Source organism: Lissotriton vulgaris, chromosome 3_1, assembly GCF_964263255.1.
Source record: "Lissotriton vulgaris chromosome 3_1, aLisVul1.2, whole genome shotgun sequence".
Lineage (NCBI taxonomy): Eukaryota > Metazoa > Chordata > Amphibia > Caudata > Salamandridae > Lissotriton > Lissotriton vulgaris.
Window position 1 is genome coordinate 1,725,145,803 of NC_141689.1, and position 23,951 is coordinate 1,725,169,753.

A 23,951-nucleotide genomic window follows, 5' to 3' on the forward strand; every position below is an offset into this window, starting at 1 on the left:
TGTGATCAGAAAAAGAAAAAGGAAAAATAAAGTTCAATTGTCTTTCATCAATCTGGGTCTTAAGTTGTACCGAGTCTTATTAGGTACTGTGTGTTCTCGAAACAAAGTCTCGGAATTTACTGTTTTCAATCGCTGATGTGATGGTACAGCTTCTTGCAACACGTCGTCGTCTTCTTTTTCAGAGTTTGTTCGATCCAGGTATGCACTACTGAAAGGTACAAATCGAGGGACACTTTCGCCTTCACTGTCATTTATACCCTTACGGACCCACTGATCGAAAGGCAAAGGCAAAGGTACCCTCTTGCAGTGCACGCCATGGACCCAATTCTTCTTCCCGACGACCTTTACTGCTATACCTGTTGCTAGCAGAACTTGCAGAGGCGGGCCCCAACGAGGTTCCAAATTCTTTTTCCTCTGGAAATTTTTCAGACAGACTCAGTCTCCGGGATCCGGGAATGGAATGACCTGGATCTGCAGAGGCCTCCGGCAAAGCGTTTTGAACCGGTTGGTGAAGAACACGCAATTTAGTGGTGAGGTCATGTAAATAGTCAATCAACATTGGATACGGGATGTCAGAGTACTTTTTAGGTCGAGGGACTCCCCAGACGTTAGCTGGGTGCCCAAAAACGACTTTATATGGGCTGAGTCCTAAACAAGAATGTACAGTATTTCTCGTGGATAAAAGTGCCAAAGGTAATGCGTCAGGCCAAGCAAGGCCCGTGCTGGCCTGAATCTTCTCCAGTTTAAGCTTGAGAGTGCCATTATAGCACTCTACCAAACCTGCTGATTGAGGGTGGTTTGCCACATGGAATTTCTGCCTAATACCAAGACCCCTACACACCTTCTGCATAATTTGGCCTACAAATTCACTCCCATTGTCACTACAGACAATTCGCGGCAAACCAAACCTCAGAAAAAATTCCTTCAAAAGGATTTTGGCAGTAGACAAAGCAGTATTGTCCTTTAGGGGGTAAGCCTCTCTCCGTCTGGAAAAGGCACACACCACCGCCAGAACATACTTGAGGTTATTACAACTTTCCACATGAATGTAATCAATTTGTAATACCTCAAAAGGGTACGTAGGGGCTGCAAAATGACCTGCTGGAGTTGGGATTCACTTTCCTGGATTATGCATTAAACAAACGATACAATGTTTCACCACATTTTCCACACATTTAGGAATTCCTTCATTCTGCCACACTGGAGCCAGAAGTTTGCATATTCCTTTTGCACTGATGTGGGCTGGACCATGCGCCATAGTAACTACAAAAAACACCAATAGTAATAGTAACTACAGGCAGCACATAGGCGTCTGGTAACAGCCAACGCTGATGTTCCGACAATTCCATCCAACACCCTGTCGCGTCCAACATTCCCATACTTTCTCTACACTTGCTCAATTCCTTTTCAGTAGCCTCTTCTTGAATCATTCTCACACTTTCTATTGTGTCCTCACACATTCTTCCCTCTCTGACCCATCTTGCAGGGCCTGCAACACACATGCATCTCTTGCTGTTTCTTTTGCTATCTCGTCTGCAAAAGCATTCCCGCGACCCACATCATCAATGATCTTCTTATGAGCACTACACTTCACTATCGCTATTTTGGTAGGCAAAGCAAGTGATTTGAGAAGGTCAGTTACCAACTGACCATGCTGTATCTTAGTCCCATGGGAAGTAAAGAATCCTCTTTCCTTCCACAAACGTCCGAAGCTATGAGCCACGCCAAAGGTGTATTGGCCAGCCGTGTAAACATTCACTCTCTTTCCCTTACCCAACACACACACTCTCGTCAGGGCAATCAGTTCAGCTGCTTGGACTGAATTCTGTGCAATGCGTGCTGTCTCCACTACCGTATACAAAGTGGTAACAGCATAGGCCGCAGTCGTCTCGCCTTTAGGAAGTTTGAAACAAGACCCATCCACCCATAGGATCCCATCAGGGTCCACAAGTGGTGTATCTTTTAAGTCTATTCTGCCTATTGTTTCTTCCTCTGTTCGGAGAAAACAATCATGCTGTTCTTGAGTGTCTTTCTCTTCTCTTCCGGAATGGGTAACAATGGTGCTGGATTCAAAGTATTATACCGCTTGATGTGTATATGACTAGCCAAGAGCGTCAGCTCATATCCAGACAAGCGGGCACTCATGAGATGTTGTGTTTTTGTTCTGTTCAAAAGAGTATCCACTGCATGTGGTACCATAACAACAAGAGTGTTATCTAGTACCAATCCAGCAGATTGATGAATGGAAATCGCTGCTGCTGCTGTAGCTCTGAGACAACTAGACAATGCCTTGGCTACTGGATCCAATGTCGCCGAAAAATAGGCACATGGCCGTTGTTTGTCTCCAAATTGTTGCATTAAAACTGACAACGCGCAACCTTCTCTTTCATGAACGTAAAGTGTGAAAGGCTTACTGTAATCTGGAGTACCTATTACAGGGTCAGAACACAAGGCAGTACGTAAATCAGAAAAACTCGTCTGACATTCGTCAGTCCAAGGAAGAGGTTCGGGTGCATCTTTCATAATAAGTGCCAACAAAGGTTTAGCCAACAAAGAAAAATGTGGAATCCACTGTCTACAATAAGAGGTAATGCCCAAAAAGGCACGCACCTCCCTTTGTGTGGATGGTACAGACATTTGTGCGATTGCTTGAATTCGTTCTGGGGTCAATCGTCTTCCCTCCTTCGACAAGAGATGACCTAAGTAGGTAACCTCTTGGCGACAATATTGCAATTTTGAGGGTGACACCTTGTGCTGCAAGTCAGACAAATGACGCAACAATGAAACAGTCACATCCTTACACACATCCTCCGAATCAGCAGCAACTAACAAATCATTCATATACTGAATAAGAGTGGCACCTGGGGGCAAAGTAAAAGCATTGAGCTGAGATTTCAAAGCCTGTCTATAAATGGAGGGACTCTCACAATAGCCTTGAGGTGCACGTTTGAATTGGAAACGTCGGCCTCCGAGAGAGAAGCTAAAAATATCCCTACTTTCCTCAGCAATAGGAATGCTGAAGAAAGCATTTTTGAGATCAATAACCGAGAACTATGCCGCTGAAGGGGGTATCATAGTGAGCAAGGCAGTGATATCTGGGACAACAGGAAACTGGGGGACAACAATTTTGTTGACCTCCCGAAGATCGATCACAAAGCGATATACAAGTGGTTGAGAAGGATCAGTGCGTTTAAGGACAGGTAGAAGAGGACTGTTGCAAACATTTCCTCTCTTTTCCTCGACCACACCCTTCTGAACCAGATGATAGATAATAGCCAACAAAGCTCGTTCACCATTGTTTGAAATGTTATACTGCGGAATGCGTGGTAATTTGACATTAGGCTTAATGGTAACCACGTAAGGCGGAATCTGGAGCAGACCAACATCCTTCGGACCCGTAGCCCAGAGCGTAGCAGGAAGAGAATGCAATTTGGGTGGGAATTGGTCCTTAGATAAATACATAGGAGAAACCAACTTCTCACCTAAGGTAAGATGTACACCAGAAGGCGAACAATACAATGTTGCTTGAAAACGTTTCACCAAGTCCAAACCCAACAAATTCTCGCCGCAAGCAGTCGTCAAAATGAGCGGGGCCTCCAAATTATAAGGACCAATTGAAAGAGGCAATGGACAAGAAACCGGGTTACTAACTGGGGCGCCAGAGAATCCTACAGAAACGTTAGTTAAGCTAGACAAAGGTGCCCCAGGGAGTTTGGAGTGAATGATAGAACTTCTCATTGCACCAATATCCAAAAGAAATAGCTCTGAAACACCCAATCCAACAACTTCAACATAAGGCCCATTCTGATCCACTGGAACTGATACGACTCCCTTACTTTGTCCATGGCTGTCCTAACTAGTCTGAAAATCCTGAGCCTCACTCTCAACACAATAATCGTCATTGTAATATTGCGCAGACTGAGTATTGTGCTGATCAAAATAATTCAGAGAATTCTGAGGGGGAAAGGAACGCTGTCCTTAACTCAACGCACCCCGCCCTCCACCTCTAGGAGCAGAATTAAAACTACCACTGCCTCGCGGCCCTGGGAATACACCATTACACTGCAATAAACCTGGACAGCTATTCTTAAAATGACATTCCTCTTTACAGTAGGCACATTGATTAGGACCTAGCAAAGGTCGCAGATCAAAAGGTTCAGGTTTTTGTAACAATCTCCGAAGCTGGGGAGGATGTTGAAACTGGCGCTGAGCAGAACGAGGGGGATAAGCCTGTTGCAAAAGAACCTTTGTTTTTAATTCCTTAGTCTTCTTCTCGAACTTATCTTTTTCCTCCTTATCCCTATTCTCGTAATATTGAGCAGTAGCTAATATCTGTGCAGAGGAAGAAACATCCCACGAACTTTCTGAGTCTTTCAACTTATGTGATACTTCTGGAAGTAAATTAAATACAAATTTATCCACGAATAATCGCTGTTCACCTTCAGTACTCATATCCTGACCACCGTGGTCGATAAACGTCTCCTCAAAACGAGTAAAGAAATCGGAGACACTCTCATCTTTCTTCTGCTTACACGCAGCTAACTTATCCCAGTTAACACGTGAGGCAGGCATCATCGTTTTCATTAAAGTGATGATTCTACCAGGCAATTGTGCAATCAAATCATCTGGCTTGGCACCACCTACCTGTGCTGCATCCGCGGCAGTTATAGCAGCCCAATTACCACCTAAAGCTTGGTCGTGGTCCTCTCTACGAATCCGAGCCGACAACGCTTGTGGAACTACATTCCCCATCAGCATATCAATATCGGCCAGATTCATAATACACACATCAACAGTCTGGGACAGCTCTTTATAATAGCCAGCAGGATTTTTATGAGGGTCCGGTAAAGACTGTTTGAGCGCTAAAACTTCAGATCGTTTCCAGGGAACATGCACCCATATACTCCGGAAATGAGCAGGGACACGCAGAATATTGCCTGCCTGTGGAACCTCTTCTCTCCATACTGGAGGAACTTCCCTCATAGGATAATGTTTCATTTTCTGTCGAACTGCAGGATCAGGTTCAAGAATAGTCTGAGAAGAAAATAAAGACCTGAAAGTGACAAGTGTCCTAACGGCATCTTCAACTTCAGAATCCACAATAAGACCCTTATCAAACTTAGCCTGCACGTCCAACAGAACCTGAGGAGCTAGACCCAACTCCATATACTCCCATCATTTGACAAGATTGTCACACATAACATTAAAAACATATCTTTGTGTGAGCGCATTCCACTGCATAAAGGTACTCAATATATCGGGCACACTATACTGTGGACCACTCATGATCCATTTGTGAGCAAGAGAGTCCAACGCAATTCGCTCGTCGGAACCTGGAAATTGACTACGAGACTGTCTTCGAGACAAAGCAGGAGTCAAGGAAAAAGACCCAAACAAGGGGGAGAGAAGGCCAGAAACAATATCGACCAACCGTTTGCGAGCTGGGGGAGAATCTGACAGTAAAACTGGAGACAAAGTATTAAGCAAAGGAGGAGAAGGACTGATCGTTACAAGAGGAACCGAAGGTAAAGGAGACTGAGGTACAGAAGTTAGTGGCAAAGGAGGCAGGGGTGGCAATACAGGAAGGGGCAATTGTGGAAGAGCCGGATAAACTGGCTGAACAACAGGTTGCTGGACAGGTGGCAACAATAAGGGTGCATTAGCAACTGGTGCATAAGCCGGCGGCAATCTCAACAAATGGGACATCAAGGGATCTTCGTCAAAATCTTTACTCCGTGGAGAAGTATGCAACACAGGGTAGCCTCTATCTATTGCCATACGATGCTGTCTGTCTGAAACCTCAATTGCTCAATCAATCTCATTTTCTTTGAACTTCTGGGCAGCCTGTATAATCCTCATATCTCTCGCCTTTCTATCTCTTTTTGCCTGCTTAATTTCTCTCTGCTTGGCTTCTTAACACCAAAGGCGGAAAGAGTCAAACATTGCCGGCCGGGCTTTTCTTTTGAACAAAATTGCTTCCAGATTGTCTAATATATCAGGCTCAAAGCTACCATTTTGTGGCCACTGCAAAACACCATCTTTCTTCGTGTATCGGATTCATGCCTCGTTAAAGGCAATGGGGCCAACACCATGTTTAGGATAAAGCTCATAAGTGGGAGTTCCAACCGGAGGAATCGGACAAGAGTCCTCGAGTCTGGAATCCCTATTACAACCAAAACAACAAAACTTCCTAAATTTGCTAAAACCAGGCATCTTTAATTCACTGGTCCGTTTACCAACTTCAAGGGGTTAAAGCAAATAACACAGCACAAACGTACTCACCCCTTGGCTTCAGCTATTGCAATGGTCGAATAACAAAACTCAAAAACAAAACAAAGAAGTGGGCGCTACCCACGAATACTTAACTAAGTGTTCTCTCACGCCAACAGAGGTCTGTCTAACGTCTCGCTATACCAGTCATCACCAAAGGGACAAAGGCAGGGCGATAGTCAGGGCAGTAGTCGTCAGCAGCCGTCGGAAAGGAGTAGCCGCGCTGCAAAAGACCTTCGGTCCACTTCGACATACATGGGTCGCTTGATGTGGTTCGTGAATCCTCCGGAATTTTCCTGCGAGGCTTCTCACGACCCTCGGGCGGAACCGCTACCACTGAAGCCACCCCACATTGGGCGCCAGTTGGAGGACTGGGCCTTATGGGCCTGGTGGTGCAGAACACGCCTTAAATCCTCCGAGTTCACATGCCTTGTCGAACAGAGGCACGAGGCACTCTGTTAGGCGTAGAAAACCAGGTTTATTAGCTGCAGCTAAGCACAGTTGTCCCAGAATTACATTACATGTATATTCTCAGGAGACTGCCACTCTAGTCCGTAGCGCACAATCTTTTATAGCACACATATTTACAACGTATACTTCCAGTATATACAAAGCAAGCCAATAGGAAAAGTTTAAAAACAAACTATCAGGTGTCCCAAATACGCCCCTCTTTCAAACACTGTGTATCACCCCTCCCCACAAATTAATTTGTGCTAGTACCAGCAATCCAATTTGCAGGTGGCAGGACGTATTTGTGTGCCTCAAAGGATAGTTGTGTAACAAGAGAATACAAGGAGAGAATAGCGAAGGCCAGTCGGATAAGATAATGTAAGGAAAGAATAGGAGAAGCCAAATAGTCAGTCGAGACAGGGATCAATCAACCCAGAAATGGATTAGTGAACTCGGCCAGACCCTGACATCAGTTTCATAAATAAGGGCAGGGGGTTACTTTTTAACAGAAGAGACACATATCAGCTGGGAAAAGCAAAAACACTACGTTCGCCGTGCTGCCTGAGTGAGGGCATCATAAAATGGCGACGAGACACAAAATGGTGGCTAAATACAGGACAAAGTCGGAAACCGAAGAACCTCAGAAACTGCTACTCATTGAGCCAGGATTGCCGATCTGCAATTTCCATAAGCTGCTTGTTGAGATGTAATTCCAGAATTTTTGCTGGAACAGGGAGCAGGTAGATGGGACTATAATTCTTACAGTCCCTAGATTCCAGATTGTGGATAAAATCCACAATGGATAATGATATTCATTAATTTACAGAGGGGTTCAGCTATGGTATCAGCAGCGATATGTAAAATTGCCAGTGGGCATGCCTCCATAGGAGAGCCTGAATGCATTCTTCTAAGATAATGTACAAGAAGAGGAGGCGTAAGGTCACAAAATTTTTTGAGAACTCTGTGTTCACTGTTGGGCATCAGTGGACCATTTTGGTAGGGCTGTTGACTTTTGGATTTATAATGGGCATTTTTGAGTTTAACTCTAAACCATATATATGTCTGTGATCTTATTTTGAAAAAAGATAGCTAATTGATCACAGAATGTTTGTGATTTGTCAGGTTCTGCCAAAGATTGGGAAGATGAGAGCTGTTGTACCAGCTGAAACAGTTCTTTGGTAGATTTAGAATTATCAATTACAACATAGATTTTTCTTTCGTAAGTGCGCATTTATATTCCATGACCATAGCTTTATGTATAATTCTGTCCTGATCCTCTAGAGTTTGTCTCCAAGCTCACTCAGCACGATGACAGCATTGTTTAATGCCTTCATTTGTCATTGTACCAAGGAGCTGAGGAGTGGTATATTTTCTGAGTATATCATTTAGGAGATGCCACTATGTCCAATGCTGATTTAAGCCATGTGTCAAAGGCCTCAGCTCCCAGATTAGAGCCCTTGGATAGTACAGGAAATATTTTCTAGGGAGTTAATTAAAGTTGCGGTAGAAATACCTTTCCAGTTTCTAAATGTACAAGGACTTTTGAGGGCCTCTGTTCTTTGCTTGCTACTGGAGACAGTAAGTCAAATTGAACTGCACTGTGGTCTGACCAACAGATAGGAATTATGTGAGGAAGAGGAAAGGCAAGAAACTGCTTCACCAGAAGTATTGCAGCAGCCACACCAGGAAGAAGATACAAAATGCAATACTTTGCCTCATACTTCACAGAATGTAAGCAACTTGTTTGTCAGCGGGAAGGAAGAAGAATGTTTTTTCCAAAGACATGGAATAAAACTTAGGTAAAAAACATGGGTATCAAAAAAGTTTGCCACAAAAACACAAATTCAGATATATAAAGGAAAAAACACATACACACAATTTTTTTTATTACATCAATAAAACTACAAAAAGAGGAACTTGATAATAAAATCAACATGTGATTAATGATGTGTAGTGTGCCTATGACCAGATACTGCAGGCTATAGTGAAATACTGAGGTGCACACCTAATTTGTCTAATTTTGTAGAATCCTTAATCAAATTTGAAACTTCAACTGTTTGGGGTGCTGCATTCCAGTCATGTGTTGGCTGACGCTGAAAATATAAGCAAAAAGGGTGCAGAAGAAGTCTGCACGTAATGCGTACTGCAGGCCTCATGCATTTTGTGTACCAAAAAGCTATGTGCTATCACTGTTTATGCTCATAACAAGTGCAGTGTACAATTTTGTCATATGTAAAATTCTCTAGGCCCTAAATTCCAGAGAGTACTCTCTGGTTGGACACTGTGATTTGGAACCATTGTTTAATTGTAGGAAGTAGGGTCACAAGATATTTGATTTACATAGAGGAGCAGTGTAAAAATGGGGGAAAATATGATTAAAAGAATTGAAATTCATTGAAGCACTGAAGAAACGGACTAAAATTACATTTAGTTAGGCTTGCTATAATATCACTGGAAAAATGTTAAAGTGCCATTAAAATCAGGTGTTGACAAGACACATGAACTGAAACTAAAAACTATGTTGACATTAGTTAAGCAAACTAACCATAACTTGTTATGCATTGCTTATGACCTTACATGTTACATCACTCATGACATGTTCAATGACTTAATTGATGACAGCACTGATGATATCTCAGATTCATTACTGATGACAATATCTTCCGTTTACACAAATATTTGTCACAAAAAATTGTGCTTTGACAATGCCGTTGGCAAAAGCATACAATTGAAATGAATTTTGCTCTTTAATTTATGCCCAGTGATCTAGCCAGTCAAATGTCTAACTTTATAAACATTGTTAGCACTACTACTGATATAGTTTTTCTTCAACAACAAAATCCTGAATTACCTGACATGGGGTTATCAAGAATTTCGCATTGCAACCATTATGTGAAATGCTGATGTTACACAAGATTATGGCAAAGTAATACTTAGGACTAACAATTAATATGCTGATCTGGTAAAATAAATTGAGAATGAATGAATTCTCTGGTTAGTTGTCAAAGTGCACTCACAGCTCATAGAGAGTGATTCACCTGAATACTTTGTTGTACAGTTAAGTTTAAAGTGGCACTTCATAGTACATTAACGCTTCTGAACGGTGGAATCTACATTAACATTTACTTGAAATAAGCCATTCAAAGTCCTGTTAGAATTATTTTTAAAGATCTTCACCCATAGATATCACACATTATGTATAAACTGAAAAAAAATCCTGAAATAAACAAATGTATACAAATGAATAGCTGCAAAATGAAATATTAATCATTCCTAAGCAAAGCATATTTGCAAAAAATGATGAATAAAAAAGAAACAGTTGCAAAGCAATTGCAATTCTCATTTATGAAAACCCATTACCTTTTCATCTCCTTCCTTGTCCCATTCCTTACAAAATTGGGTTTACACCATATATCCCCTTTATGCACAACCACCCAAGCTGTTTTCTCTCTCCATCCAAATAAACTCTAACCACTTCAATAAAACCACCCCTCTGGGGTTGTTGTAGCACTCCTTACTACTATGTTTCTTTATTTTAGGTTGTTTCTATTTTTATTTTTGGCTGTTTTGCTAGGTGTTTTTGGAAGTGAATGTGTTGCGGGAACAGACGTTCACAGGGCTTAAAATCAAGAAGTGGGCGGAATGGCAGAGTTTCACCTATTTTTATGTCATTTCTTTATATATTTGGCCTCTCTGTGTTGGTGTCTCATTGTGTTTTTGACTGCTGGGGCATCAAGCTAAGGAAACATTTGTAGAAAAAAATACATATTTTTCCTTCTCGTTCCCCTTGGTTAGATGTAATGCATGGAATTAGACGACAGTCTTACAGCTCTTTCCCAGTGGCTGATAGAAAGTTGCAGGAAATGCTCAGATCACTCTCAGAGGCTTATTAGCAATATAGGGGTAGCACATATTCCCCCATCTTTCTTCTCCTTCTTTGAATTCTTCTCAGTGGTCAGTGTCTTCTCCTTCTTCTGCCTCTTCCTGGGCTTCACCAGTTGTTAATATGGAAGAGCTAGGTTTTCCTGACAGCACCACTTTTCCTAGGGTAAAGTACATGCAAAAGGAGGGGGTAAACCCCATCATTGATTATTTCTCATCAATCCTCAGCTTTCTGCAGATTCTGAACAGCCCTTTTCTAGTGGTTATTTTTTTTGGTTGTTTCAGAGACCTGCAGTACCAATATTTTCTTTTATTTCTGCTATTTAATGTTTATTATAAAGGGAATTGAGCAATCTGATAGAATGACTGTTCTGCAGTTTGGTGGTAGGATTTATACCTTGGCTAAAGAAAATGTACAACGTCCTCAGTTCCTATCTATTGACATTCTTTAGTGGGTCATACTTCCTTTCTGGATGAGGACTTTTTGGTATCTGATATTGCAGACAAAAGACCTGTGGTTGCTCTGAAGAGGGTTTATGGGCTCCTGAGTCTTTCAATGAGGTTTAAAATCTACTTGGCCTCCTCCACTCAATTATTAGTTCAATATTTTCATACATTATCATCTGATATCCAGGAAGAGGAAGATTTTTCTCAGCTGTTTGCCTATATGTGAGTCAATGCAACATTTTTATCCAATATATTGTTTGATAGTCTCAGAGACTCTCATATCGCTTTAGCTTGTGTAATGCAGGCTAGGCGTCATTTACACTTAAGGGGTTTTGTAGGAAGGTGGAGCATTAGGTGGGGATATTGGTTAGACTTCATCATGTAATACTATCACACACCCTAAAGATGATCCTTGAATTCACTATAATAAATCCTTAGCAAAGTCCTGGTATGTGGCAAAGAGCAGAATTTCAGAGTACCAACATGGACGATAAGTAATTGACACGATTCGATAAATATCCAACACCAATTTATAAAAATAAAGTGTATTTTTATCTTAATTTAGACACCAAAATGAATGAAATAGTATACATATAACCACAATTTTTGAAGAAAACATAAATCGCAGCAATTCACTTCTTGCATTTTGGTCAATGGGAAAAAGTGGTAGTGACAATTGGTCACTTGCAGGTCAAGTTGTGTGGAACACACTGGAGAAAAGGTGATGTGGGCCCCTGGACCAGCACTCGACCGTCAGTTAAATTTTACCTGGCATGGAGACCCTGGGTGCAGAGTTGTCCTTGGAGCTGCAGGGGTGCTGCTTTTAGCACTTTGACGCTGCTGGGAGGAAAACAAATGCAAAAGCTCAACAAAAGGGCCACAGCAATGGTCAGTTGAAGAGGCTGAGGGGTTCCCTCTTGATGCAGCATCAAGTGCAAGGGCCGGTTGTCGGACTGTGGACCACGAAGTCCTGGCAGCAGTAAACACAGCAGATAGGTACTTTGGCGTCTGGTAATGTCGGGGAACAAGGTAGTGGCCTGAAACTTTATGGAAGGCAGGAATACAGTTACTATAATGCACTAGACCATCAGGAGTTGGGCAATCCCTCTGAGGGCCCGATGGCCAGCAATTCTTTGGATCCGGAGCATTGCTTTATCTGCAGTTTGCAGGGGACTAGTGCCAGGGGAGTCTAGGGGCTTTCAAAGGAGTCCCTTTGTCTACGGAAACCGAGCTTTGGCCTAGAATGATGCTCAATCAGGCAGTTCCAGGACCATTGCCACACAAACAGATTATCTTTTAGTTTGTGCAAGGTCTGTTGTCGCAGACACAGGTCTCTTCTTTGTCCTCTTTGATGCAGGTTGATTCAGAACTGAAGTTCTAATGTCAAGGGTCACCCTTAAATCCTAGATTTAGGGGAGTTAAGGATGTGGGTGGAAGTGGTCAATGGGCTACTTGCCCCAGCAGCTAATCTTCCCCTGAGCTGACCACATCTGGGGGTGTGGAATACATTTTTTACCCAGAACCCACTATTTCTACCACTTTAAAAAAAACAGAAGCCTTCCTTAGCTGTACAGGCCAGGCAGCCCACCCTAGAAGTATGCTGGGGTTGTATAACTTCTGCATACCTAATTTCCCATCTGTCTGGAGGCATATGTGCCTGGGACAGGGTGAGGACTGTTTCCTCCTTTGGGAGGCAGCTGTGATACACATCAGAAGCAGTGTAGCTTTTAAAGCTAACCACATTCATGTGCCACTTCACTAGCCATCCTAAGAGGGAGGAGGTGTGACCTCCTTCCTGATCAGGTCTTTGTTCCTGACTCCTGGGAGTGTTCAAACTGCCTGGCAGGACATCAAAATCCTGTCTTGGCAGCAGCAGGCATGGGCTGCCAGCCAGAACAGAGACAAGCCAGGGCAACCAGGTGGGCAACCTCTAAGGTAACCACCTGGATGCATGCCACATCACCAATGGCACAAGATTCATTTAGGGGTAAGAAGGTATGTTGTTTGATACCAAACTCAATGGATTGGAATCTTCATTTATATTCTATTCATTTAATTCATTCAATCCTGTTTCCTTGGGCTGTCTTCAACTGTCGGGAGGGAGGTTGAAAGGGAAGGTCTTTTAGGGAAGTATTGTTGCCTGTCTCCCTTTCTATTTATGCCTCTAGAAGAGAATCTACTAGACGGTCATGGAAACACCTCTGGGCATTTTTTGATAGATGGTGTATTTTAACCCCTTCGGTGCTCATGACGAGTTCAGCTCGTCATGAGGCACAGTGCTCGAGTGCTCATGACGAGCTGAGCTCATCATGACCACACCCATTTCTATTAGGGCCCAGCACAGGAGAGGAATCTCTCAAGCAGCCAAGGTGTTAAAAAGATTGTTCCCCTTAGAATGTTTCCCCTAAAAAATTCTAGAATTTCTACAGGAGGGCTTCTATACGAATTTGTCTGTCTCCACTTTGAGACTTCAATATTTGTATGTCGGAGCCTTTAGATCTCTCTGGGGTCGCCTTAAAACCCTTAAAAATCTACTTTTCAAGATTGTTTGGAGAGTTTTATTGAATAGGCCAATGGTAAAAAAGAAATTGGGAACTTCCTCTGGCCTTATGTCTCCTACAGGGACCCCCCTTTGAACCAATGAAAGAATCTTGAGAACATTTTTTAACTCTCAAGTTTTTTTCTTAGTTGCCATAACATCGGCCAGAAGATTGGGACAGTTAGGATCCCGTTGGTGCCACTATCATTATTTATAGATGTTTGAGAATAGAGTGATCTTTTCTTTGGTGCCTAATTTGCTCGTAAGATTAATATAGCATTTCACAGGAAGTTGTTCTTCCCTCTTTCTTAGATGTAAATCCCAAAAGTCCTTCCATTTTTTCTCTTGATGTAGTAAACTATTTACCTGAAAAGGGGCCATATGTATCAACATCCAGATTTGCGAATCTCAAATAGCGATTTTTTAGAAATCGTTATTTGAGATTTGCAAATTGGTATGTATGTAGAAAATCGAATTTTTGTTGCGATTTCCTAAAATTCCTTAATTGCGATTAGCAAATTGCGAATCGCAATTAAGGAATAATTTCCCATTCATTACTATGGACCAGGAGACCCATTGGAATGATTGGGAAGGTATTCTCAATTTGCGATTCACAATTTGAGAATCGCAAATTGAGAATAATTTTGAGAGTGCAGAGGTGTCCAAAGGACTCACTGTTGCACCCCTGAAATAAGCATGGGTGCACATGTGGCGCACATACATGCCCTAAGGGCATGTATGTGCTTCACATTGTACTTTGAAAAATGCAAAAAGTGAATTTTTCAAGGAATTCGCAAATTACCAACTTGAAGTTGGTGGTAATTTGCGATTCCTTAAATGCAATCGCAAAATAAGGAATCACAAATTTTGCGATTCCTTATTTTGTACTCAATTTTGCTACATACATACCATTTAGCGAAAATGAGTTCGTAAACGCCGAATTTCGGCGTTTACGAACTCATTTTCGCTAAATACATATGGCCCAACGTCTTCTGTTTTTGGGATGTCAGAATTGTAGGTTTTGGCCATGCTAAAGTCCTCTAAATCTACTCTGGTTAAAAGGATCAAGGGGCATATTATCATGGATTGCGTTAAAATTATCGCCGGTTTAGCAGCAGAAAACTGCCGCTAAAGCGGCGATAATGGTCTTGATAATATGCTCTGGAGAATTCCAATAGAAGCCCATATTCACACCAGAACATGGATTTCTATTGGAATTCTCAAGGGCATATTATCAAGCCCATTATCGCCGCTTTAGTGGCAGTTTTCTGCCACTGAACCAGCGATAATTTGTAAAGCCGTTCTTGATAATATGCCTCCAAGACTGTTATTCTTTTGCTTGTAACCATGCTGGTAAAGATGTATCTGACATTATGCATGCTAATACAACGAGGGGCATCACTGCAGCTTGGGCTGAATGGGCTGGAATCTATATTGCAGACATTTGTGCAGCTTGCAATTAGTCTTAAATGTCTGCATTTATCTCTCATTATAGGATGAATGTAGTACAGGGTAGTAAGTTAAGATTTGGTTCAGGTATCCTTCGAATATGTGACTCACAAAGCCTTTTGTAATTCCCAGACTTTTTTCTTTTTGAATATTATATTCTTCCTTTTTACTTGAAGTCATTTCTGATGTGTTCTTTGGAATACATTTGATTTTCACTTACAGATGTTTATTCTGTCTTTTGTTTCCTGCTTCAATATGATGATAAGAAGGCCCATGTTTGGGTATCACCTCATTATGTAAGGACGAGGAAGGAGGTAAGCCTGGATTACTTACCAATAATTTTTATTACAGTTATTTTCCTTCATTCAAGTACTTACAACCCTCCCTCCCTTTCAGCCTGGCCTTCCTATCATTGTTTTTAGGTCTCGCCTGAGCCCGCGTGCATGCACTGCGAGGGGAGGCTTTTAGTGAGGGCTTTTCAACTCGCACCACATGCTTGTGCTTCTTTTTCATCACACCTATTGGCCTTGGCGTCTGTCTTTCTAAGAAAGACAGCATGCAATTAGCCAAAGGCGGGTGCATGCCCTGCCTTCTCTCTGCTTTGGCCTAGGCAGCTCGAGGGCGAGCAGCAGCACCATCTGTTTCCAATTATCTTAATTGGGAACAGGCGGCGGTTGCGCTGGCCCTGGTGCAAATTCCTTTTAGCGGGCACGCGCACCACTCCCGGGCTTGTTTATCATTACCCCAGGTCACTTATTTCCTTGTCCCATTCATAACAAAGTGGAGATGACCATCTCCTGACATAAAAAAACAAGAGGAATGCTGGGACCCTAATACTGACCCTCCCACTGGGAGTACATAAGCAGTACATACCCGGCATCCCTCCTGTTCTTTTTTTCTGTGTGCTGGTGCTGCTCCTGCTGGCCTGGAGTGATGGCGCTTCTCTTATCCACCTGCCCCTCTGCCTGGCTGTGCGGGGGCGGGGTTCCCTGGACTGTCTCCTGGCCTGCCGGGATTGCTGGTAGCCTGTCTCTGTTGGAGCTGGTGTCCTGCTTGATCTGCATGTCCTCACAGTCCTTTGAAGCTGGAGTTCTCGGTTTCTTCCGGGGGCGGGCTCGTCATCCCGAGCTTGGCTGGGTGAGACGTGTCGTGCTAGTGGGGCTCCTGCCGGTCTCCTGGATGTGTTAAAGATTGGAGTGGGGCCTGGGATTGGCCCCACTCCGGGTGAGTCCCACTTGCAGGATTTTTGTGTCCTTCTTGCATGACAAGCAAATGTGTGGTGACGAGCGCTAGGGAAGCGTGTTCATTTCCAGTCTTTCTCAGGGTGCGCATGTGATGTTCCTGTTCCGGTGGTGATAGGGGCCTTGTTGTGCTGTTGGCCCCTGCTCTGGATATTTTTCGCTCCTTTTTCTTCTGGCGCCTCGGTTTGCGTGCTGGTGCTGGTCCTGGAATGATTGTGGGCTGGCCTTCTGGTATTTACCAAGATATGCAACAGGGACTCCTGGGAATGCCTGGGTTTGAACCCGGGGCCTCATACATGTGATACATGCGCTATGCCACGAAGCTACATCCCCACTTCTGTCCTCACCAATTTTAGGGTGTCCTGCTGCTGCCGTCGCACCCCGCACTGCTCCCAGGGTTTGTTGCCCTGTTCGAGTGTGCCTTGGGTTGGGTCAGTGCTTCCTGTATGTGCGCGTTCTATTGGCTCTTCTCGGTTGGGCTTCCTATGGGGGCTGCTCTCTTCCTCTCTGGTTGGCTGCTGCGGCCTCAGTGCTCTCTGTCCTGGTACTCTCTGGGGCTCTCTGCCCCCGTCCCCCTCCTATGGAGGGTGGATGTCTGGCTGGTGCTGGCCCAGGGTCTTTTTGGGTTGAGCAACATTCTTGGCATTATTGTGTGTTAACCACTTCAATACATGTACAAGTTGCAAGTGTTTGTGTAGTGCCAACTGCCCAAGTCTTGGCGCTGACCGTCTCACACCGAGTGCTTAATGTAAAGCACACAGGTGTTGATGCATAGCGCTGCTGTTCTGTTTTATTTATAATTCAGTCGGGCAATTTGGTTCCAGGTTTGGTGCTTGTCATCAGCGCTGGTTCCTGTGCTCCTCTTCCTTGGTCTGCGTGGTTGGGGTTTCTGTTTCTGGCGTGCGGCCTTGCCTCCTGCTCGCCCCTGCTCTCGTCCGTTCTCTGGGGTAGGGTGTACCGGGGGACTTCTCCCTTTGGGTCTCTTCTCCGGGTTGTGCCCCTGCTCCTAGCCGCTTGTGCTTCTGAGTTTTCTTTTTGAGCACTGTTGGGAGGCCGTTGAGTTTGTTTGCTGATTCTCTGTGCTGTTGGATTTCACTCTTTCTGTTTGATGGCCTGCCTCAGATTGGCGTGTGTTCCTGTTGCCTCTGTGGTGGCTGGTACCTTTTTTCACTGGCTCTGCCTGTGGTAGCTCCTGGGGTTCCCTGTGTTGTTGGTGTCTCCCTGCCTGCTTGCTTACGCCTTGCCCTCTGGTGCTCTTGTGTCGGGGTTGCCTCTCGCTTCTTCAGCGGCAGCCTGTTGGGGGTGCGATTCTGTTTCCCCCTGCTTCTGGCTCCTCCGCAGCTCCCTGCCTCCAGCAGGTGGTGAGTCAGTGTTCCTGCTCCTTGGGCGGCTGCGGGGGGGGGGTCCTGTTGACTACTCTGGGTTCCTGTTTTTTCTGTCCTCATACATGCCACCAGAACAAGTAAACTCTAGATGGGGTCCCTCTGCTCCTTCCACAAAAGCATATTCAATAGCCACCCTGGATGTCTGTGTCGGGCAGACAGAGTTCGCCCAGAGGTAAGGCTGTCTCCTGGTCCCACTCCCGTTCACCAGACTAGGCAAATCACAAGTTACTAGGGAGGACCGAACAACAATTCTCTGGCATAATCATAGGACCAATATTAGTTCTTCCTCCAGGTCTCTAAAGCTATCCAGATCTTATTGGTACTAGATTTATCGCAGGCCATGTCTGACTGACTAGTCATAATTATGTTTTAGACAATCCGCGAATATGGGTGGAGCCTCAGATTTCCATGCCCTACAAATTTCCCTTCTGGCAATGACTATTACGTCAAATACAAATTTTGAAGCAGTGGAGCTCATACAGTTATCCGACAGTAGACCAAAAAAAACGAATTGAATGCTAACTTCAATTGGCCTTAATAGAACCTCCTCCAAGAAGCCACATATCTCAGTCCAGTATGGAGCAATCTTTGGCAACCCATGAACATATGTTGGTCATCTGCAGCCGGGTGCTTACATCTGGGGAAGTAGTATATCCTTGTGGTCACCTTTGATAGTTTACCCGGAGTCCAGTACACTCTATTGGCAGTATAGAGATGGTTCTTCCTAAGAGTTTCTGGTTTGACCACTGTCTGGGACATAGTGAAAGAGTCACACCAGATTCTCCGTACCTCCTCTCTGTTGTCTGAAAAAGCATTACCCCAAAGATTCTCCAACTCGGAGTCCAAACAGTACCCCGCTCCGATAAGGGCCCAATACCAAAAAGAAACCTCACGTTTCCATAGGCCTGCTCTGGAAATGAAATTGATGGACATACTAGCTTCTTCATTGCCCCAGGATTGTGTTGCCCACCAGGCAGAGAGCTGGTAAAACTTAAATCTTGTTGAAGTCCCATTTGTCAGATTAGAAAGGAACTCCCAGTTCATAAGCTGTGAGTTTTTACAGAGGTCACCCCAGACAGCAATACCAGCTAGTTTGAGCGGCTGACACAGTTGATCCAGGAGGCAGTCAGGAGTGCCAGGGGGAGTCCCAAATCGGAGCCTGTGGAGTATAATACGATATCCCCAGAACTCTCCTGATATATCCCCAATTCTTAAGAGCAGCCACTAGGATCTTAAGACGGACTTTTTTGTAAAATTTGGGTTCACCAAATTTAAACAGAAAGAATTCCTGTCCCTGCGGCACATTGTATAGCATTGCCTGAAATAAGAGGCCCTGCGAGGAAGAATTATTTTATTGGCTAGTATTCTAAAATTCTTAAAATGGAAGGCATGACAGTAAGAAAGTAAACCAGGTAAGGCCAAACCTCCAATCTTCAACCCTCTCCTTAATTTCTTCCAAGCTACTCTGGGGGTTTTTGCAGCCCATATGAAGAAACCGATCTTCTCTTGGAGAGTAGCAAGATCCTTAGAATTAAAAGGCAGTGGAATTGTATTGAACAAAACGTTATATTGGGCAAAATCGTAATTTTTAGGAGATTAACTCACCCATAAATATTAAGCGGTTGACTCCCCCATCTCAGTAATAACTTACAGACCTCCTTAGATGAATCCCTAGGTATCTTATCTGCTCCCTTGCCCCCTGTATAGTGCCTGAACTATTTCACCCCATTATATCGTTTTTTTCTCTATTGATCTTATAACCTGAGATTTTACCGAATTTCTCGGCCAGTTCGAATAACCGGGGAATTGCATCAGTATGATTTGAGGTGTACAAGAGAAGATCATCTGCATAAAGGGCGGTCTTAAGCTCCAAATCTGCAATTTTAAAGAGTATAATGATATGATCCATTTTAAGTGCACATACAAAGGTTTCAATATATACATTAACCCAGCCTGGTGCCTCTAAGAATACTAAACCACACCATTGACCAGAACTTTTGCCCTAGGATTCAAATAAAAAGATTTAACAGCTCCAATAAAATTAAATGGAAAGCCAAACTTATTCATAGTCTCCCAAAGATACCCCCAATTATCTTGATTAAACGCCTTAGCGGCATCAATTGCGATGATGGTAAGTGGCAACTTTTTTTCTCCCGCAAAGTCAATTGCTCCAATTACTTGAAAAGTAAGCTCATTGAGCTGCCTTCCTGGTGTAAACCCTCTCTGGTCAGGATGTATGATGGTTTTAATAATTTTGGCCATCCTGGTAGCCAATATCCCAGAAAAAATCTTTAAATCAGAGTTTAATAGCGAAATTGATCTGTACAATTCGATTTTCTGAGGATCTTTATTTTGTTTAAGGATCATTGATACTTTTGCTTCAGACCAAGATGGGGGGATACATTCACCTTGTATGAATATTTTATTGAAAAGTACTTTTAATACCGGCATACCCCCTCAAGGAGACCTAAATAAGCTTCAATTGGTAACCCGTCGGGCCATCGGCTTTGCCCTGACTCATTTTCTTCATTTGTTCTCTGATTTCCCACTCCAAGATGCCGGTAGCTAGATATTCCTTATCAGATTCAGACAGCTGAGGTAGATCCCTAAGGTCTTACCAAGCCCTAACTTGTTATGTTATGTTATGTTATGTTATGTTAAATTGGTCTTCTATAGCGCACGGCTACTCCGATAGAGTGTCCCGGCGCTTTTATTGGCAACCAGAAATAAACAAACACAACACAGAGAAAATAAAAACAAAACAGTAAGGGTAAAAACAGATCCAGCAGTCGAAAGAGAGCGCACTAACGGGCAAAGAGCCAAGTTTTGAGGCCTTTCCTAAAAGTCAGTAGGTTAGATGTACTGCGTAGTGCCAAGGGCAGAGAGTTTCAAAGCTGCGGTGCCCGCAACCTGAAAGAGCGGCCTCCAATGCGGGCCTTTTTTACTCGAGGAACCACAGCCAGGAACAAAGACTCAGATCTCAGAGATCGGGCCGGATGGTAAAAGGCAAGCCTCCTGTGGAGATATTTAGCTCACGAGGCATACAGAGCCTTGTGAGCCAAGGTCAAGGCCTTAAACACTATCCGCTTCCGGATAGGCAGCCAATGGAGTGACTGCAATAGGCCAGAGACTCTGGCTCGCCTGTGAAGGCTAAAAATGGCCCGTGCAGCCGTATTCTGGACCACCTGCAAATGTTGCAGGAGATACTCCGGCAGGCCAAGAAATAGTATATTGGAATAATCCAATCTTGAACCAATTAAGGCCTGCACCGTAGTCTTCCTATGCTCTTCAGAAAGCAAGGGGAGAAACTTCCGGAGCATCCTGAGGAGGCCAAAGCAAGTTCCCGTGAGAGCCAGAACCTGGGATCTTAACGTCAGCCCGTTATCAATCTTAATTCCCAAGTTCTTTGCTAGCTGGGACAAGCGCGCTGGAGGGAACATATTGGCAGGCCACCATTCATGCCAGTCTGGGTCAAGTGGGCAGCCGAAGAAGAGTATCTCATATTTATCTGAGTTGCACTTGAGGCTGTTAAGCTGGAACCATTTGAAAACAGCCCCAAGGCACTCGCGGATACTCTCTCCATCGAAGTCTTCTCCTTTCCTGCATGTAAAGAGGAGCTGGGTATCGTCGGCATAAGATACGATCTGGGCCCCAAAGGACTCCACCAATGCTGCCAGAGGGGTCATAAAGATGTTAAAGAGAGTCGGGCTCAACACGGAGCCCTGTGGGACTCCGACTCCCAGGGGCGGCATCGCGGCAGAGCTAGGGGAGGCCCAGACCGTTTGTCGACGGCCAGTCAAAAAAGATCTAAACCAGCTGAGCACCTTCCCCCTCAGACCGATATCATGAAGTCTGGCGAGGAGACCCTCATGGGGGACGGTGTCAAAAGCCGCCGACAAATCAAGCAGGACAAGCATGGCTTTGCCTCCCGAATCCAGTGACTCTTTAATGGCTTCAGACACCTCCAAAAGTGCCGTCTCGGTGCTTAAATTGGGGCGGAAACCAGATTGAGAGGAGTGTAGCAGATCGTGGGATTCCAAGAAGTTGGAAAGCACAATATGCACATGTTTCTCCAAGATCTTAACCAATGTAGGGAGGAGAGAGATGGGCCTATAGTTGGCCGGAGCCTCAGGGTCGAGGCCCGGCTTCTTAAGGAGGGGAATGACCATCGCCTGCTTCCAGGCCTGCGGGACCACCCCGCGACTCAAGGAAAGATTCAAAAGCGGGTTTGCCAACGGATTTACGATTGCCGCCATTTTCGCCAAAAATTTGGCCGGGCATGGGTCAAGAGGCGACCCGGATTTAAGATTGGCCATAAGTGCCAATGACGAGGATACTGAAAATGACGGAACGTCTGCCAAGACTGGACCCGAAGGGGCCGATGGAGCTGCCCCATCCTCGAGGCTGGGAGAAACATCGACCAACCTCACGGGAAAATAGTCCTGGATCAGCTTTGTCTTGGTGGTAAAGAAGTTGGCAAGGGCAGAAACCCATGACTCGGAGGGGGCGGCCTGAGTAGAATTAGATCGTGGGGTCGTAAATTCCCTAACAATCGTAAAAATCTCCTTACAGGAATTGGATGCAGCCTCAATCCTCCTGGCAAAATAGCCTTTTTTCTCCAGGAGGATTTCCCGGTGGTAGGCTTTAACCATTGTCCTGTAGACAAGCCTGGCATCGGAGTCATACTGTGACCGCCAAGCCCTTTCAACCACCTTGCATCGCTTGCGAGAGTCCGACAGCGCTTCGGTGAACCAATGGGCAGAAACCCGTTTAGATGTTGATCGGGGGGCGATCACAGGGGCTAGATCGTTCAGCCTATCCGTCAGCCACGTCTGCAGAGACTCTACATCTCTATCCAAATCACCCGTAAGAGGGCAGGGATGGTCCAGAGATGCCTGGGCCAGCATCTCCGGAGTCACCCAGTGAAACGCTCTAGATGCTAGTCCCTGCTGCCTAAAAGCAGTGCTTGATGGTTTCTTTGTGCACGGTACATAGAAATTGGCCAGCCGATGATCTGACCAGAGCACCGGCAGCAGTGCCGTCACCTCTATAGGGGACGTGGAAAAGACCTGATCCAGGGTATGGCCCTTATCATGAGTAGGTCCAGAGAGGTAGGGAACAAGGCCTAGGGGTGCTGTGATGTCCATCAATTTGATTGTGTCAGGGTCAGATCTCTCATCCATAGGGAAATTAAAATCCCTGGCCAGTACATAATGCTCCGCTCTCAGGACCAGCGCCGACATTGCCGACTGGAGCTCCTCAAAGAAGGATCCGGCCGGACCAGGGGGCCTATAGACTAAGAGCCCTTCAAAGGATTGTTGAGGCGCCAATAATATAGAGAAGGCAAGGGATCCGGAACCCGTGATGGCATCCATCGGGATAATAGAACATGCGACGGATTTGTTCACCACGAGTGCCACACCCCCACCCCTCCCTTCCGATCTGTCTTGCCTAAAGATATTGTATTCTGGGGGGATTGCTATGGCAATGTCGGGATTAGACGACTCGTCTAACCATGTCTCTGTCAGCATCAGGCATAAAAGTTTTTCGTGGCGGGGAGATCAAAGATCTCCTGGGCATGTCTGCGAACTGATCTGGTGTTTAAAAGTAAGCAGAGATGCTTCACACTGTCCACCTCCTTGGTCGATATAGTGGCCGGGGCACTGGCTGGAAACCAGCCACAACCCGGACATTTCCTCTTGCCCCCATATCGACCAGGGAAAACCTTATGACAGGCGCAGGAAGCCTTCTGCAGAGACCAAAGCTCCAGTGGCGTATAGCAAATCATAATAGCGCCAGGAGAAAGTATTCGCAAAAAAACCAACCCCGCCCGCCACTCCGATCACCTCCGGGACGCTGACGGGCGCAGAAGGGCAGGACTCTGGCATGACTCCGGTGCAGGACCGGCGCGTCCGCAGTACTCGTCCGCTGCGGGGAGTCCTGAATGTTCTTTTTATAGCGCTGCTAGAGCGCGTGATCGGCCTGGCCCCCACCCAATATGGCCGCCAAAGAGCGAGATCCCAGCCCTCAGCGTCGATGCTCGGCCGAGGGCGGTCCTGGGGTAGGGGAGGGGGGAAGGAACAACAAAGCGCTAAGGAGCACTGAGGAAGTCTCAAGTCTCTGGTGCTTATTAATCAAGCGCAGAAAAGCACACAATTAAAATTACGGGGAGAATGCTAAAAAGTACAAAGAAGAGAGCGAGACATCCCGGCTTCCGCCTCAGGAGGGAAAAGGTTGCTTCAGATGGTTAAATTCATCTGGTCTGTAAGTAATATCCTCTTGATATAG